This window comes from Hypanus sabinus, chromosome 4 (genome assembly GCF_030144855.1).
Source record: "Hypanus sabinus isolate sHypSab1 chromosome 4, sHypSab1.hap1, whole genome shotgun sequence".
Taxonomy (NCBI): domain Eukaryota; kingdom Metazoa; phylum Chordata; class Chondrichthyes; order Myliobatiformes; family Dasyatidae; genus Hypanus; species Hypanus sabinus.
In genome coordinates, this window is record NC_082709.1 from 174,524,618 (window position 1) to 174,543,843 (window position 19,226).

Consider the following 19,226-nt stretch of genomic DNA (forward strand, 5'->3'; position numbering starts at 1 on the left):
GCAGCACATGGTAATTAAATGATTCTCTCATCTGATAAGGTGGATCTGACCGGCAGTCTGGTCACTGTGGTCTCGCACCTTACTGTTTACCTGCGCTGCACTTTCTCTGTAGCTGTTACACTTTATTGTGCATTGTTATTGTTCTACCTTGTTCTAGCTCAATGCAATAATTTGATCTGCATGAACAGTGGGCAAGATCTCAGAACAGGTGACAATAAGCTTTATATCATTAGCTCCTCATTCACGCTCCCTACTGTGGTGCACAAAATCACAATTTAATATTCATTGGGGTACAGTAATACCAGGAAGGTTTGGAATAAAATATACAGAGACCCGTTAAATTCCTCCAGCAGTTTGATTTTCACTCCCCCCCCCCCCCCCCCCGGACTTCAACATCTGCAAGTCACTTGTATCTCCATACACAGAGCAGTTCTCTGGGTCAGCTTCATAGGTGTATTAGAGGTAAGAAACAGAAGCCTATAGACAGTCACAGACCATACTCAGCACCCAAACAAAGGCAATTATTGGCATTTCTTCTTCGATTACAATTACAAAACTAGTTTTCGCAATCTGTTTTGCTCATACACACAGCTCGCCTCTCGCAGATCTTTCCATATTTCACTTTAACATTGAAGGCGGCCATTTTGTCCCAGTTCACAGAGCTGGAGGCGGTGGGGGGGGGGGGAGGGGGGTACTGCACAAGACTGAAATAAGCTGCACAGAGTCGTCAACTCAGTCAGCTCCATCATGGGTACTGGCCTCCCCAGCATCCTGGACGTCTTCAGAGAGAGGCGTCTCAAAAAGGCAGTGTCCATCATTAAGAACCCCCATCACCCAGGACCTGCCCTCTCCTCATTACAACCATCGGAGAGGAGGTACAGGAACCTGAAGGCACACACTCAGTGATTCAGGAATAGCTTCTTCCCATCTGTCATCAGATTTCTGAATGATTACTACCTCATTACTTTTTTAAATTTAACTTTTTAATATATCTATATATTAATACAGCAGTACACTGTAATATACAATAATGAGAACCAAATTACTGTGTGTGTGTGTGTGTGTGTGTGTGTGTGACTTCTTACTGTAATTCACAGTTTTTATTTTTGTATATTGCAATGTATTGTACAACAGAACAACAAATTTCACAACATATGCCAGTGATATTAATCTTAATTCTGGTAATTCCCAAAACATGCTAAATGTCATGGAATCCACTTCCCTCAGATTCCCATCAGTTCCCCTTCAATGTAACCATTCATCTGTCCACACTTCTCATAATACAGAAGTGTCACGTTGCTTTTCAGCAATTATAACGCACTTCGAGCAAAGACTTAAGAGAACAGTGGGTTAGCAAGAGATGAGGTGTTTATATGATCATAATCAAATATGAGGCACAGAGGATCAAATGCTTATAATAAGTAATTAATTTCATAAATTAAAACTAATTAATCAGTGGGTTGCTTGCTATCGAACGCCACCCCACTTTCCACCTTTATCTTTGTCGCCCCTTTAGAAACTCCCACCACCCCCGGGAGGACCAACGTTGCCCATTTTGGGAACCACTGAGGACCTAGATGCAACCGCTCGCAATTTACAGCAGTTAATTGATTACCATCGTCAGGATGGTGGGGGGTTGGGGGGGAGAACGAGTATCAGAATACCCAGAGAATGCCCGTGCAATCACAGACAGAAGGTCCAGACTCCACACTGACAGCATCACAGACCTGTTCGGATCCGGTTTGCTGGAACTGAGCCTGCAGCTTGATTACACGCCCCACTGTGCCTTGCTTTCATAATCGGCGATGCAGTGTACAACGCAAGAGCCAGTAACAATTGTAAAAAGGCACACTGTGAAAGACAAATAATTTCACCCAGATTCTGACAGAAGATAGAACAGTACGACACAGTACTGTGGCCCTTCAACCACCACGGCGGCAGACAGGACCTGTCCCTCATAAAACCGGAGCGCCTGGAGAAAACGTACGTGTTCAAGAGCAAAAAATAGAAACTCCTTCTCGCTGCTGCCTGTAAGGAGTTCATACATTCTCCCTGTGACTGCAAAGGCTTCCTTCAGATGCTCCGGTTTCCTCCCACTGTCCAAAGACGGACCTGTCGGTCGGTTAATTGGTCATTGTAAATGGTCCCGCGATTAGGTTAGGGTTAAATCAGGGGGTTGCTGGGCAGCGCAGCTCGAAGGGCCACAAGGGCCTACCCCGCGCTGTATCTCAATGAAATTCCATGACCAAGCCCTAAAGTCCTCACTACTTGTTCCAGCAACGAGGTCATCTTCACCCACTGGTTTCTGAGTCATTCGGTGTATATCAGCAAATAAACTATTAAAGTCACAAGACAGATCACATTGACTGTTCGCTTCCCTCCAGAGGTGCTGCCTTGTCTTCCCAGTTCCACCAGCATTTTGTGTGAGTATGTGTGTTGCTCAAAGTTTCCAGAATCCCGTGTCTCAGGATTAGTAGGGTGCCTTGCTCATAAAACAAAGAAGCCGCCTCAAAGACTAAGCTCTCCCAAGTTCAAAGTAAATTTACTATCAAAGTGTGTATGTCGTCAGATACCCCCCTGAGATTCACTTTCTTGCAGGCATTCACAGTAGAACACAGAAACACAACAGAATCAATGAAAAACCACCCATAAACACTAGCAAACAGCCAATGTGCAAAAGATGACAATCAGTGCAAATACAAAAAAAGCCGTCTAAATAATACTGAGAATACGATTTGTAGAGTCCTAGTTTGTGGAATGAGTTCAGTGATGAGGTGAGTTAAGTCATCCATGCTGGTTCAGGAGCCTGACGGTTGAACGGAAGTAACTGTCCCTGAACCTGGTGGTGCAGGGACCGAAGGCCCCTGTACTTCCTTCCCAATGGCAGCAGCCAGAAGAGAACATTGCCTGGATGGTGGGGGACCTCGAGGTCACCAATTGTCCAATTCCGCTCTGATTCTTGGAAAGGTGTTTACAACTGGTAATGCAAAAACGTCACCATTTCCTTGCCCTCAGCACAGTAAATCCACAAACAAAGTCTGCAGTACTGAAACAGAGTGAAGTTGTCCGACTCTTGTACATCCAGATAATTTCTCACTAAGAATATATTAAGATGTCCTTATCAATGTAAATGTTTATGCAGCTGCTGTACTGTAAACAAGTCAGAGGAAGCCGCTTCAGAAACAACCTTATGGATACAAATGGGATTTAGGATGTGGAGCAGTAACCCAGCCAAACACGCATGCAAAGATGGGCTCCATTGTGTCCACAATTTGTTCACAGCACGTTTTGTGTCCGGAGTCAGACAGCTTGGAAAAGGGCCCTTCGATCCAACCCATTCGTGCTGGCCAAGATTCCCAGCACCATCATTCACCTCCAGTGGACTTGCTCATGGACTTTCAGAAGACTCCAAACATTAGACAGCAGGGAGTAAAAATAAGTAATACCAGCTGCATTTAAATCATTGCACAGAGAGCAAAATAAAGACAAGGATATCAAAAGACCCTGTCAGCTGAGTAAGCCAGTCAGCATTCCACAGAAGTTAACTGGAGTGTCGAGGGAGGGGAGGGGAAGGCACATTGCGTTAGCACTCCTGCCTCATGGCTCCAGGACCCGGGTTCACACCCGACTTCTGGTGTTGGCCGTGTGAAGTTTACATCTTCGCCTTGTGACCACAAGGGATTCACTCATGTCCTGATTGATAGGTTAACGGGCGATTGAACATTGAACCTCAGTAGGTGGGTGGCGGGTGAATGAGAAGGGATTTGACAGAGCATACGTTATTGGGAAGTCATGGGGGTTGGGGAATGGGATTAAAGAAATTGTTGATAGCCAGCAGAAACCAAATGGGTTTCCTTCTGTGTCATGAGAAACACAATTGCTTGACTGGAACATAATATTCAGAACAGAGAAGCTTCACCTCTGGGACTATAGAAACTTCCATTATATTAACTTTATATTACAAGTTTCCCACATTGAGGACTCCTCACAATATTTATTTACAGATACAGCACGGTAACAGGCTCTTCTGTCCCAAGGAACCTGAGCCTGCACCACTCAATTACACACGTGACCAATTAAACTACTAACCTGCTCTACTCTTTCTACACCCACAACTGTGCGGCTAGGCACAGCTCAAATGCCATCTATAAATTTGCTGACGACCCAATTATTATTGGCAGAATTTCAGATGGTGACCAGAGGGCATACAGGAGCAAGATATACCAGCTGGTTGAGTGGTGTCATAGCACAACCTTGCACTCGACATCAGTAAGACCAAAGAGCTGATTGTGGACTTCAGAAAGTGCAAGAGAAGAGAACACACACAAAGTGGGATCAAAAGTGGAGAGAGTGAGTAGCTTCAAGTTGCTGGGTATCAATATCTCTGAGGATCTATCCTGGGCCCAACATATCAATGCAGCTACAAAGAAGGCACAACAGCGGCTGAGTTTGAGGGGGCATGGTGTGTCACCTACAGCACTCACAAATTCCTACAGTTGACCCAATAACAGCATTCGAACCGGCTGCATCACCATCTGGTATGGGGGGGGGGGGTGCTACTGCACAGGATGAAAGTAAGCTGCAGAAAGTTGTAAAATTAGTCAGCTCCATCATGGGCCCTAGCATCCATAGTATGCAGGATATCTTCAAGGAGTGATGACTCAAAAAGGTGGCTCCATCAATAAGAACCCCCATCACCTAGGATGTGACATCTTCTCACTGCTACTATCAGGAAGGAGGTACAAAAGCCTGAAGGCACACATCCAACAATTCAGGAACAGCTTCTTCCCCATTCCCGCTGGATTTCTAAACACTGAAGCCGTACACAGTAGCTCACTGCTTCTTTCCTTCGAGCAACACAAACCGCCAGTCCTACCAAAGAGTCTCGGCCCAAAACATCCACTGGACTCTCTTCCACAGATGCTGCCTGGCCTGCTGAGTTCCTCCAGTATTTTGCGTGCTCAGATTTCCAACATCTGCAGATTTTCTCTTGTTTGTACTTCTTTTATTTCTATTTTTTGCGCTAATTTAACTATTTAATATAGATATTATATGTCTCTCTCTCTCTCTCTCTCTCCCTCTCCCTCCCTCTCCCTCTATGATTCTCTCATTCTCTCTCTCTGCCTTTCTCTCTTTCTGACTCTCACTCTCTCTCTCCCCCTCCCATGCCTATCTCCCTCCCTCTAGTTCGGTGTGTGTGTGCACACATTCATTCGATCTTTGGAATGTGGGAGGAAACCAGAGCATCGAGAGGAAACCCACACACAGTAACAGAGAGAACAGGGAAGCTCCTTTCCGGCAGCAAAGAAAACTAAACCCTGATCGGTGATCACTGTGTTTCACAGAAACATCTACACTGCTGTGCCACATCTACTTGCTCCAGCCACTTCTCGGCTCTTTGAAGAACAGAAAGCACTTTTACAGGACTTAATCGTCTCATTTACATATACCCAAACTATGCACAGTGTTCTTACAAGCTGAGCAGATACCTTTACAAACAGGTTTGGCAAATTTGGATGGGCAAATATTCAGGTGTGCCTCTGCAGTGAATTACTGAGATCGCAATCCATCTCCAGAACTAATACTAAAGCTTCGAGGAAAATGCCTACGTGTAAAAGCATGTCTGAAGCTGAAGAGAAACCACTGCTTACTAATGACTGGTGTTCTTAAGCTATAAAACACGTTTACAGTAAAGGGCCATGGACCCAATGAACCATCTCCATTTTACTTTCCATAGACAACAGCAACCTAATGAGTGTTTACATTTTCATTTCAAATGTCCAGGATCCACAGGTTTTTAAAAAATCATTTACCGAGTAAACATCGTTTTTAGTAAAGGTTCCCAGGTACATTCTCAATAAGAAACCGGATTTAAAAAATCCAAATAAAAATGGACAAAATTGTCAAGTAACACTACCTCAGACAATAGGGAGTATTCCATTACAGCAAACTGCATTTAGAATAAATGCAAAAAGCTCCAACTGATTAAAGTACAATTCTTTACCTATATCAATTTATTCTTGCATGCATTTATTGTCCATATTTAAATCAGGACATTAGTTGAAGTTGGAAGATTTATTTTTGTTAATTATGCACTGTAAAGTTAGATTCAGCATTTACCGAGAGGCAACCTTGCCACGTCACAGAAAGAATTTCTGTTCACAAATGGGGAATATCATGTTATTACTACCATCTGCAGATTTCGATCACAAGTAAGTCCACCTACTCTGATTTAGAGAGATATGGGCATGCCTTACTGGCACCAGAAATGCGGAGACACTTGTCCCTAGCACACCCTCATGTGATTTGATTTGATGCAAACGACACATTTCACGGTTTGTTTTGATGTATGTGCAACAAATACAGCTAATCTTCTTAATTTCAAATCTCAATGTCCTTCACTTGGCTTTCCATTACGGAACTTGCAGTGACCCCAGGAGAGGAATACAGTGTGGACCTGTCAATGTGCTTAACTGTTGGTGTCTGGTACCATCTCAATAAATCCCTATCCCATGCGGAGGAAAGGAAATCTACAATGATGGGAGAGAATATTGGCATGTCTACACTATGCGCATATATATATATATATATAGCTAGGCTGCCTGAGAGTTTTGCTATTTCTCAATGTGGAGCGGAGAGCATGTTTGTTGGATTCAGATTTAATATCACCGGCAAATGTTGTGAAGTTTGTTAACTTTGCAACAGCATAACAATGCAAAACATGATAACATAATACATATAAAACTGTAAATTACAGTAAATATATTAAATAATTAAATTAAATAAGCAGTGCAAAAACAGATATAAAAAGTAGTGAGGTAGTGTCTGTGGGTTCAACGTCCATTCAGAAATCAGATGGCAGAGGGGACAAAGCTGTTCCTGAATCGCTGAGTGTGTGCCTTCAGGCTTCTGTACCTCCTTCCTCATGGTAACAATGAGAAGAGGGCATGCCCTGGGTGGCTGGGGTACTTAACGATGGATGCTGTCTTTCTGAGGCACCGATCCTTGAAGATGTCCTGGCTAGTACCCATCATAGAGCTGACTAATTTAAGTAAGCTGCAGAGAGTTCTTCAATCCTGTGCAGTACCCCATCCCCCCTATACCAGACAATGATGCAGCCAGTCAGAATGTTCTCCACAATGTATCTATAGAAATTTGAGTGCTTTTGATGACATACAAAATCTCCTCAAACTCGTAAGGAAATATAGCCGCCATCTTGCTTTCTTTATAGCTGCATCGATATGTTGGGACCAGGTTAGGACCTCAGAGATATTAACACCCAGGAGCCTGAAATTACTCACTCTCTCCACTACCAATCCCTCTATGAGGATTGGTTTATCTTCCCTCATCTTACTCTTTCTAAAGTCCACAAGCAGCTCTTTAGTCTTACTGACACTGAGTACAAAGTTGTTGCTGTAACACAACTCAACTAACTGGTATATCTTACTCCTGTATGCATTCTTGTCACCAACTGAGATAAGAGCAAAGTATATTGAGAATGGCAAAGGTAGGGTGCCGTGGGAGGAATGTAGGAGAGGTGGTAGAGAAGGAGTGCCAGGGGTGGTGGGTGGCGTGAGTGCAGACACAACCAGCCCTGAGACACCTGGCAAGATCATTTGATTCCAAACGATTGGTTTATTGTTCATTACAGAAAGTCTCTCTGGTGTTTCTCACTCCCTCCCTTCTCCTTTCCACTTTCTCCAACCATTATTCCCCTCTCCCTTCCCCCTTCCCACTCTCAGTCCACAATAGGGAGACCCGTATCAGAATCAGGTTTATCACTCACATGTCATGAAATTTATCTTTTTTGCAGCAGTACAGTGCAATACATAAATTTTCTACAGTACTCTGCAAAAGTCTTAAAGACACCTCTGTTACATGTGCGCAAGACTTTTGCACAGTACTGTATGTAATCCACCAGCTAGTTTCATATCTAGCCAAAAGAAAAGAGACAATTGTTACCCTTTCCTCTTCATCAGCTCTTCATCTGTCAGTTCTTCGTCACGGGATGCCACAACCTCTTCAACATCATCTTGGTCAACTTCCACAAACCCTCAGCCAGACTCACTATATCCTTACTTCATTCACCACAACCGAAACGCTTTATCATGTCTAGTTTTACGCTAAGTATAACACCCTTATGTGCTCTTTTAGGCTTTCCCAATACCTTAGAACTCATCTTGCTAACGGATGCACAAGGTAAAGCACAGATGCTCACAGGCACGTGTTTAAACAATGCCGGCTAGAATGCCGAGGTCGGCTGCTCGACACACGCTGCCTTTTATCGTAACAGTGAAAACACCTTCTGTTAGCGAAAACAGGTAACTAATGTAGGTCTTTCATAACAGCGAGCGTTTGAAAAGCGGGGACCACCTGTTTATTTTTTATTTATTGAGATACAGCGCAGAGTCTCCCGTACTGTAAAGCGTTGTGCTAACCACGACACTACCGCGCCATGGTGCAAAAATAATCCCCTTGCCTGGGTAAGTGTAAGTTTACCAACACTCGACCACTGGACGTGGACAGGACGTTCCCAATAGTGGGAGAATCTAGGACGAGAGGGCACAGCCTGAGAACACAAGGATATCCTTTTCGAACAGAGACAAGGCGGAAATTCTTCAGCCAGAGGGTGTGGTGAATCTGTGGAATTCATTGTCACAGGCGGCTGTGGAGGCCAAGTCACCGGGTCTGCTTGATGCAAAGGTTGTTAAAGATTGCAGCAGCTACTCGAGCAAACCAATATCGCTGCTGGAGACCAAGCACACAGAATTATCCTGTGTGACGCGCCTTCTGATACAATCCAACAGTAAAGTTCAAAGTCAAAGAAATGTATTTGATCCTTCATTAAACAACTAGTAAACAAACAACCATTAAGGACCTCCATCACCCTGGTCCTACCTTGTTCTCAGGAAGGAGGTACAGAAGCCTGAAGGCACCCACTCAATGATTCAGGACCAGCTTCTTCTGCTCTGCCATCCAGCTCCTGAATGGACACTGAGCCCATGAATGCCATCTCACTACTCCTTTTGTTTCTATTTGTGCACTATTTATTTAACTTACCTATTTAATATATAGAGTAATTCACAGTCTCTCTATTACTATGTAGTGTGATGCTGCTGCAGAGACAACACATTTCACGACATATGCCAGTGACATTAAACCTGACTCTGATACCATAAAACTATTGAAACTAAAACTAGAGACATTAGATGTAATTAAGCACTCACATGACATCATACCCGCTGTCTCTAATTCTAACAAAGCACAATTACATAACTAAGCTCTTCACTGTTACCATGCCCCTCCCATGTGACCAACTACCATAATAAATGAGGGTGAGTGGGATCTGGGATCAGCCATGATGGAATGGCACAGCAGACTTGATGGGCTGAATGGACTAATTCTGCTCCCTTGTCTTATGGTCTTAAAACAAAAAGGATAGTAGAGTTTTGGAGTACCACAGCACTGAAACAGAGAGTCTTCAGCTCACTCAAACCTGCTGACCAAAATGCCCATCAAAGCTAGCCCAATTGCCCTTGCCTGGCCCATACCGCTTTAAACTTAGATAGCATGAGCTGCAGATACTGAAACGAATTAGAATAAGGATTTCCCTTTCATGCCGTTTATTCTCTCCTTCTCGGATTGAGAATTGAGCAAGTCCCAAGAAAACACAGATATAATGCAATTACAATCTTGTTAAATTAAGAATGAAATAAAACAAACTGCAATTCAGAAACTCATTTCTTTTATTCATAACAAAGAACATGCAACACATACATTATATTGCAAAGAGTGTTGGAAATTGAATAAAGAAATAATTTCAGGGTTATATTTTTGCACCACAAAGTCAATGCAGCTTTGTTCTAAACTGATACTTGAGCAAAATTTGCTGCCTCCTGAGTAAAGAGTCCTAGATAGAGAGGACAGGAGAGGATATTTTCTATAGAGGGGAGTCTAGAACCAGAGGGCACAGCCTCAGAGTAGAAGGACATCCCTTCAGAACAGAGGCAAGGAGGAACTTCTTTTGCCAGAGGGTGGTGAATCTGTAGAATTCATTGCCACAGACGGCTTGGGAGCCATGTCTTCGGGTGTAATTAAAGTGGAGGTTAGTAGGTTTTTGAATATTCAAAGTTTTGGGCAGAAGAATGGGGTTGAGAGGGATAATAAATCAGCCATGATGGAATGATGGAGTGGATCAATGGGCCAACTGGTCTAATTCTGCTCCAATGTTTTATGATTTTGATTCAAGACCATCCTCATGAAAAGTCTTGGCCCAAAACGTCAACAGTTTACTCTTTTCCATGGATGTTGCCTGGCCTGCTGAGTTCCTCCAGCATTCTGTGAGTGTTGGAGTGGTCCGACTTTGGCAAGAACAGGCTTGGGTAAGCCCAAGCACAGGCTCAGAGTAAGTTTTGACCCGTTAGTACATGGCTAGTGCACTGAGAGTGGGCAGGGAAGAAGCAAGCTGTAGTGATGGGTGATTTGTTGGTTAAGAGAACCGAAAGGAAGTTCTGTGGACAAAAACAAGGTTCCCAGACAGCTTGTTGCCTCTGGAGTGCCAGGGTCAAGGACATCTCGGATAAATTCCACACCATTCTTAAGCGGGAGGGTGAACACCCAGAGTTCGGGGTCCATGCCAGTACCAATGACGTGGGTAGGATGGGTGATGAGGTCCTCTAAGTGAGTTAAGTGCCAAGTTAAAGGACAGGACCACCAGGGCTGTGACCTCACAGATCATGCAGTTTAACATGTGGCTAAGGAGCTGGTGCCATAAGGAGAGCTTCAGATATTTGGATCATTGAACTCTCTTGCAGGGAAGGTGGGACCTGTGCAGAGGGAATGTTTGCACCTGAACTAGAGGGAGACTAATATATTTTTTATATTCAGCAATACAGTGCAAAGTAGCCACACTGCCCCAGAAACCCCACAACCCCAATTAACATTAAACTAATCACAGACAATTGGACTGCATGATGAAACCAGAGCACACAGGCATTCCACACAGAGGCAATACAGAGACAGGAATTAACTCCAATCTCCGAATGAGCTGTAAAAGTGTCACACTAACCACTACGCTACCGTGGCGACACACTATCCTAGCAGGAAGGTTTAGTAGAGCTGCATTGTGATGGGGGAGGGGTGGTGGACGTAAACTAGAGTTATAGGGGTTGAGGAGCAGAGTGCCTGAACAGATAGTGGAGGAAGATATTGTTAAGCCTACATACAAGGTCAGGAATCAAAAGGTTCAGCGTGGTGGAACTAATGTTCTAACCTGCATATACTTCAAGACAAGGAGAATTGTCGGAAAGACAGATGAGCTCAGGACATGGATCAGCACTTGGGATTATGATACTGTTGCCAGTCATGAGACTTGGAGCAGGACTGGCAGCTCAAGGGGTTCCGTTGTTTTAGGCGTGATAGAGCAGGATAGATTAAAGGGAGAAGAGTGCCATTGCTAGTCAAGGAAAATATCATGGCAGTGCTCAGTCAGGACAGACTGTAGATGTCATCTAGTGGTGATGCATGGGTAGAAATGAGGAACAAGAAAGGTATGACCACGTTAACAGGATTATATTTTTGACCACCAAACAGTCCATGGGATCTAGAGGAGCAAATTTGTAGAGAGATCACAGACTGCTGCAAGAAACATAAGATTGTGCTACTAGAGCAACACACACAAAATGCTGGAGGAACTCATCAGGCCAGACAGCATATATGATAAAAAGTACAGTCAAAGTTTCAAGATAAAATGTCGACTGTTTACTCTTTTCCTAGATGCTGCCTGACCTGCTGAGTTCCTCTAGCATTTTGAGTGTGTTCCTCAGATTTCCAGCATCTGCTGATTTTCTCTTGTGCTACTAGATGATTGTAACTTCCTACATATAAACTGGGACTCCCATACTGTAAAAGGGCTGGATGGGAAAGAGTTTGTCAAATATGTTCAGCAAAGTTTCCTTCAACAGTACATGGAAGTCCCAATGAGGCAGACTTGATCTCCTCTAGGGGAATGAAACAGGGCAGGTGATAGAAGTTTGTGTGGGGGAACAATCTGCCTTTAGTGATCACAATGCCATTAGTTTCAAAGTAATTACGGAAATGAACAGATCTGGTCCTTGAGTTGAGATTCCAAATTGGAGAAAGGCCAATTTTGAAGGTATCAGAAAGGATCTGGCAAGTGTGGATTGGAGCAGGTTGTTTTCTGGCAAAAGTGTACTTGGTAAACGGGAGGCTTTGAAAACTGAACTTTTGAGAGTACCGAGTTTTACTGTTCCTGTCAAAATAAAAGGCAGGTTTAGGGAACCTTGTTTCTTGAGTGACGTTGAATCCTACTTAAGAAATAGGAGGAGGTGCATAGCAGCTGTTGACAGAACAAGGGGGGCACTTGAGGAATAAGAGAAATGTAAGAGAACACTTAAAGAGGAAATCAGGACGGCTAAAAGAAGACATGAGGTTGCTCCAGCAGACAAGGCAATGCACCAGCGAGGTTTACAGATTACAGGGGAGGAGGCATTTGTCGCCTTGGGACAAATTAAGGTTGATAAATCCCCAAGGCTTGACAAGTTGTTCCATCAGACCCTCAGGGAAGTTAGTGCAGAAATTGTGGGGGCCCTAACAGAGATATTTAAGACATCTTTAGAAAAGGGTGAGATGCTGAAAGATTGGAGGACAGCTAATGTTGTCCTGCTGTCATGAAAGGCTCGAAGAATAAGCCAGGAAATTATAGGCCAGTGAGCCTGACATCAGCAGCAGGAAAGTTATTGGAAGGCATTCTAAGGGAACATATATACAAGTATTTGGATCAACAGGGGCTGATTAGTGACAGTCAGCATGGGTTTGTACATGGCAGGTGATGTCTAACCAGTCTTATAGACTTTTTTCAAGTAAGTTACCAGGATAGTTGATGAAGTCAGTGGATGTTCTGACATGAACTTTGGCAAGGTCCCACGTGAGAGATTGGTCAAGAAGGTTCACTCGGGATCGGTGCTGGGCCCATTGTTGTTTGCCATCGATACCAACAGTCTGGATGATAACCTGGTAAACTGGATTAGCCAATTTGCAGATAACACCAAGACTGGGGGTGTAGTGGACAGCAAGGAGGACCATCAAAGCTCATAACAGGATCTGGATCACAAGTAAAACTGGGCTGAAAAACGTCGGGTGGAATTTAATGCAGACAAGTGTGAGGTGTTGCACTTTGGGAGGGCCAACCATGGTGTGCAGTAAGGTACTGAAGAGAGTGGTAGAACAGAGGGATCTGGGAATATGGATTTAAAATTCTTTAAAAGTGGCCTCACAGGTAGACAGGGCCATAAAGAAAGTTTTCAGCACAGTGGCCTTCTTAAATCAAAGTATGAGTACAGGATTTGGGAGATTAGGTATAAGATGCTGATAAGGCCTAATGTGGAGTATTGTGTGCAGTTTTGGTCACCTACCTACAGGAAAGACGTAAATAAGATTGAAAGAGTGCAAAAGAAATTTACAAGGATGTTGCTGGGACTTGAGGATCTAAGTGTGAAGGTTTGAATAGGTTAGGACTTTATTCCCTGGAACACAGAAGACTGAGGGGAGATTTAACAGAAGTATACAAAATTATGAGGGTCAATGATAGGGCCGATACAAGCAGGCTTTTTCCACTGAGGTTGGGTGGGTCTAGAACTAGAGGTCATGGGTTAAGGATGAAAGTGAAATGTTTAAAGGGAACTTGAGGGGTAATTTCTCCACTCAGACAGTGTTGAGAGTGTGGAGGAAGACAGATTTAATAGGAACCCACGGAGCAACAGTTTCACCTAGAGGCAGTAATTAATAGTTCATTACTGTCAGAAAATAGAGTGCAAAATTAGTTTTGCAAGCCATCCATATAGATCATTTCAACACATCATCATTGTGTGCTATGTCGTAGGATGTGGGTGATCACTGTTTAGTTAACTGTGATAGTTCTGGGCAAATTTTTCTACGGAAGTGGTTTACCATTGTCTTCTGCTAAAACATACTGTATGGAAATTAGCAAAGCATTAAATTAAAAGTATTAACAGAATGCAGAATATGGTGTTACAGCTACCATTACAGAGAAAGACAGACAGACATACTTTATTGATCCCGAGGGAAATTGGGTTTTGTTACAGTCGCACCAACCAAGAATAGTGTAGAAATATAGCAATATAAAACCAAAAATAATTAAATAATGATGGGTAAATTATGCCAAGTGGAAATTAGTCCAGGACCAGCCTATTGGCTCCGGGTGTCTGACACTCCGAGGGAGGAGTTGTAAAGTTTGATGGCCACAGGCAGGAATGACTTCCTATGACGCTCAGTGTCACATCTCGGTGGAATGAGTCTCTGGCTGAATGTACTCCTGTGCCTAACCAGTACATTATGGAGTGGATGGGAGTCATTGTCCAAGATGGCATGCAACTTGGACAGCATCCGCTTTTCCGACACCACCATCAGAGAGTCCAGTTCCACCCCCACAACATCACTGGCCTTACAAATGAGTTTGTTGATTCTGTTGGTGTCTGCTACCCTCAGCCTGTTGCCCCAGCACAGAACAGCAAACATGATAGCACTGGCCACCACAGACTCGTAGAAGTACATTACAGGTGGACAAATATGGTGGAAGAGCCATAACAGGGAAGATAGAGGTTTCAAGAATTCTTCTTTTTCATATAAGAGCTGGCAGGTGCATTAACAACATGTAAAAGACACCTAAGCAGGTACAGTACATGGTTAGGAAAGGTTTAGAGTAGAGGGTTCAAACCTGGGGTCCGCGGACCTCTCAGTTAATGGTAGGGAAACCACTGGTTTAGAGGGATACAAGCCAAAGACTGGCAAATGTGACTGGCTTAGATGGCAATCCTAGTTGCTATGAACTGGTGGGGCCAAATTATCCATTTCTATGTTGTATGACTCCGAATGGTTACCTTCAAATTAGGATACTTTTGCTGCTACTTCTGCAGGGGGTGGGGGGGGGGGGGGGGGTCGGGACTTTGATGTTCTATCATTCATTCTAGGTTATACACTGTATATATTCTCTGATACTAAAGGAACCTGAACTTAAATCTAAAACTACACTATAAACAAGGACTGGAATAACGCTGTTAAGTAACACACAATTCTGGAGTTGTGTACTTCAGCAAAGAACAAACAGGTCTGAACAGCAGAGTCTCTTTTTGCTGCAAGATTAATCTGACTAGAAAGTAACAGATTCCTCTTTGCAGACAGGAACTACCTACGAAGTTGCTAAGGAAATTGAATGAAAATGTTGCAATATTGATCCAGAACTTTTTTTTAGGATAATTGCGAAAGTTTCCAAGCTAAACGGTTACAAGCGAACATAAATAGGATTTATTTCGCCACCTAAACGAAATAAAATGAGATTTTTTTAAAAAACTTCCGAGACTTCAGTTACTGCAAAACAGAAAAAGGCCAAAAACAAAACGCTCAACGTGGTCAAAGTCGCAATCCTTATGACATACGCGAAGGCACAACTCACCAGCCTACAAGACAGCTACCCAAATAACTAACAATTTGATTATTGGTGTTATCATTTTAAACCTTCGTAGCTGCCTACACGTTCTTCAAAGTGCGTTCTGCTCTTCGGTATGGATTTCGGAATAGATCTTGGATAGCAACTCCAGCTGCTTACTAATGCATCGTTTAAGGATGATCTGACGCTTTAGGAGCAGAATTCGTGTTCTGCAAAGCCGGACATGACAACATTGTCTCTAATCCTGGGGATGTTACACACTAAGACCCACAATTCAACAAAACAGATATGAAGCAAACAGCGCAGTCGTCCAAAGGGGGCACGGGGATCAGGAGGAATAAGACGAATCAGGATGAGGTGTTGGGAAGTCGCTACTCACCAGATGTGCGGTGACGGCGGGGCGGAGAAGACCGGCCCGGCTCGGAGGGTGTCCGCACTCAGCTGAGGGCAGGGAGGGGACTTACGTCAGGAGCTCACAGGGCTACGAACGCGGTGACATTCCGCATGTAGCAACGCTCGAACGGAACGCAGGCATTCCCGCTGGACGGGTGGGGGACGCCGCCGCTGTCACATTGCCATCCGCCGCCCGGAACCCTCAGTCAGAGGGTTCCCCCCACTTTCTATGTCTGTTTCTCTAACAAAATCCAACTCGAAGCAGAGGTGCACACGACTCACGGTGTAAGACAACAATTCCACGCGATGACTACCAACATGGTTCCCACTGATATGGTAGAATCCAACCCCCCAGCGGGGACTTGCAATTTCCTCTTGGATAAATACGTCGTAAATGGTAAAACGCTAAATTAATCCGGGAGTATTTGGAATAAATCTATTTTTGCGACAGGATTCTCATTGTTATGACACATATATTTTCCAAATTTATATCGATTTGGCCGTTCAAGCCTTCCCACTTTTTCTGTAATTCTTGTGCAATGAAACTGAATTTTTTTTGGAGACACTCAGCGAAGTGGGTTGCAGCCGCCCACGGTTTCCACAGAAGTTGCCCGACACTACAAAACATTGATTATTTTTAATATTTCCTCTTTTTCTCAGACTTCAATTTTAATGACATAATGTAGGAATTATTTCACACAGGATCTTTTCATTATTTGCATTATTGCATCCCACTGCTACAATTTCAAACAATTCATTTGGATTATATTTCAGTTCACTTGTAATATCTGTTCTACCTGACTTTTTATTTCCCAGTTCTGATTAAGCGTTGTAGATTAAGTTCCACGTTTTAAGCCTTGTATTTTGCATAATGTTATCGAAGGAGGAAGTGGATTGAATAACTGCCTCATAAACTGGTGGTCAAACATTCAGACGTGTCCATCTATTCTCTAGAGAATGCGTTTGCAACGGGTAGTCAAAATTGCCAATGCATCACCGGCACCAGCCTACCCGCCATCAAGAACATATGTGGAGAAAGGTGCCCGGGTACGGCGTGTTTCATCATGAGGGATCCCATCCACCCGCTCGTGGACTGTTTCTCCCACCGCCGTCAGGGAGGAGGTTACATAGCATCCACGTCTGGACCACCAGACTCAAATACCGTTATTTTCCCCAAGCAGTAAGGCTGATCAACATCGCCACCCACTGACCCACTCCCCAGCACTACTTTATCCTTTCCTGTCAGTCATCTTCTTTACAGACATTTCTGTACCTATTCAAGATTCAAAAGTACACTTACTATCAAAGCACGTATGCAGTATACAACCCTGAGATTCGTCTTCCCGCAGACAGCCATAACTAAAGACCCCAATGCACAAAACAATTAAAATAACACAAACTGCAAAAAGGTGAAAAACACAGAATAAAAAACACCAACTCTCCAGGACATTTAGAGTCCGGGCATGTCCAGTTCAGTTCAATCCGGTGCTACGTCTCTAGCTATCTGCAAACCGTAGCGCTTGTCCATCCTGACTGAAAATGCACAAAACTACATAAAAAGGAACAACCAGAAATTCGAAACGCGTCACAATGTGAAATACAGAGTCCGATCTGCAAACCACTTCCGAGACCCATGGACTCCGGCACCATCCTCAGACAAAACTGAGTGAGAGAGAGGGCGTTCATATGTAGGCATCTTCATCCAGGAGCAGCAGGGGGGAGGGGGGGAGAGAGAGAGAGAGAGAGAGAGAGAGAGAGAGAGAGAGAGAGAGAGACAGTGCGGAACATCCTCATTGATTTCAAGTTCCTTGATGCTTTAATCAGCGGGATTGGCAAGAAATTGAGTCGACCCGGGCTCATTGCCCGTCTCCAGGCCGCACACTCACCAAACTCCCTTGGAGACAGCAAAGTGCCAGATTGCTCAGGTGCCCCAAAGCACACTGCCAAATGCGGATGACAAGATTGTATGATTGGACATACAATCAATCTATGCACATAAGGTATCTTTTGTATCTATTTATATTTATTATGTTTTTTTACTGTGTTGTTGTGCTGCATAGGAACCAGAGTAATGATTATTTCATCCTCCTTTACATTTAGGTATTGGAAATGACATTAAACAATCTTGAGTCTTGAAAAGAATTCCTGCTTATTACAATGCAGAAGGAACCCCCTCACACCCTGAGATTCTTTTCCACTTGCGTACACTTGGGGTAATTTGTGCAGGCCTAATTCTCGGGGTAAGGTGTGTCTGCAGCCACGCCACTCCTCCTCTGCCACTTGTCTCTCACCTTCCGGCAGCGCTCCACCCTCACCATCCCCAAAATATTTTGCTCCTGGCAGACTGACAAACTCTCTCTGCTCCACTTTGACAGACACAGTATTGTGCAAAGGTCAAAGGCACCCCAGTTTATATGTCATCCAATTTGTTGTTTTGTGGCAGCAATACAGTGCTAATACATTAAAAACTTGCTGCAGGTTACAATATGAAATACAGTATAAAAAATCAATCAGATCAATAAATAGTGCAAAAACGAAAGTAGTAGGGTGAAGTAGAAGGACAGATAACTGGCAGACTGGTTTTTGACACTTTTAGTCCTGCTGTGACCGGGTCTCGATTAGCCAGACACCACCCAAAGCTAATGCACCTGTGGCTCCCGAATGAGAGCATCATGGAGAACGGTTTGCCAAATGTGTGTCCTGCGATGGATGGAAATAGGTACTGAGGGGAGGTCAAGGGTACATTTTTCACACAGAGAGTGGTGGCTGCGTGGAATGCACTGCCGGAAGCGGATACAATAGGTTCTTTTAAGGTCTCTTAGATAGGTACATGGAGCTTAGAAAAATAGAGGGCTATGTGCAAGGGAAATTCTAGGCAGTCTCTAGAGTAGGTTGCATGGTCAGCACAACATTGTGGGCCGAAAGGCCTGTAACGGGCTTGTTTTTCATCCAAGATCCTAATTCAGGAATGTTGCATCAGTCTGCATTCGAACACAATGCAGCTCTTCTGCTCAGTGAACACTGGGCAGCTGCAAACAGGCGACACCACAGCTTAAGACCTAGTCCTCGCCATGACCGAAGCCACGCAGTTCACCCGCCATCTTCCCCACCGTTCGCCAATGAACCAATGAACTGGACTTGCAACATTCCATTTCACCAATGCCCGACCAGGACTTGCAGTCACAAGAAAAGCAATTAAGACGTTCACTCATTGATAAGAGTTCTCTTTGCTATTTACATACTTATGGATATCTCTTTGCTATCTCACTTTTTTTTCCTCTCAGCTATGTTTGTCTTAACTTGCAGCTGATCTCACGCAGAAACTATGTAAATCTGCACATTTTCCTTG

General features: G+C 43.9%; 1 protein-coding gene across 2 annotated transcripts in view; it reads right to left on the bottom strand.

Annotated features, from left to right (window-relative positions):
- The window catches only part of dop1b (DOP1 leucine zipper like protein B), a 204,075-nt gene extending 187,862 nt beyond the window's left edge, over positions 1–16,213 (bottom strand). Inside the window, exon 1 of one of the 2 annotated variants that reach the window (XM_059968854.1) lies at positions 15,864–16,213. The gene's annotated coding sequence lies outside the window, so the exon portion shown is untranslated. Of the gene's footprint in view, positions 1–15,490; positions 15,508–15,863 lie in introns of those variants that run through there. The other variant, XM_059968855.1, reaches the window with a different exon arrangement.
- Between the last annotated feature and the right edge of the window lie 3,013 nt (positions 16,214–19,226).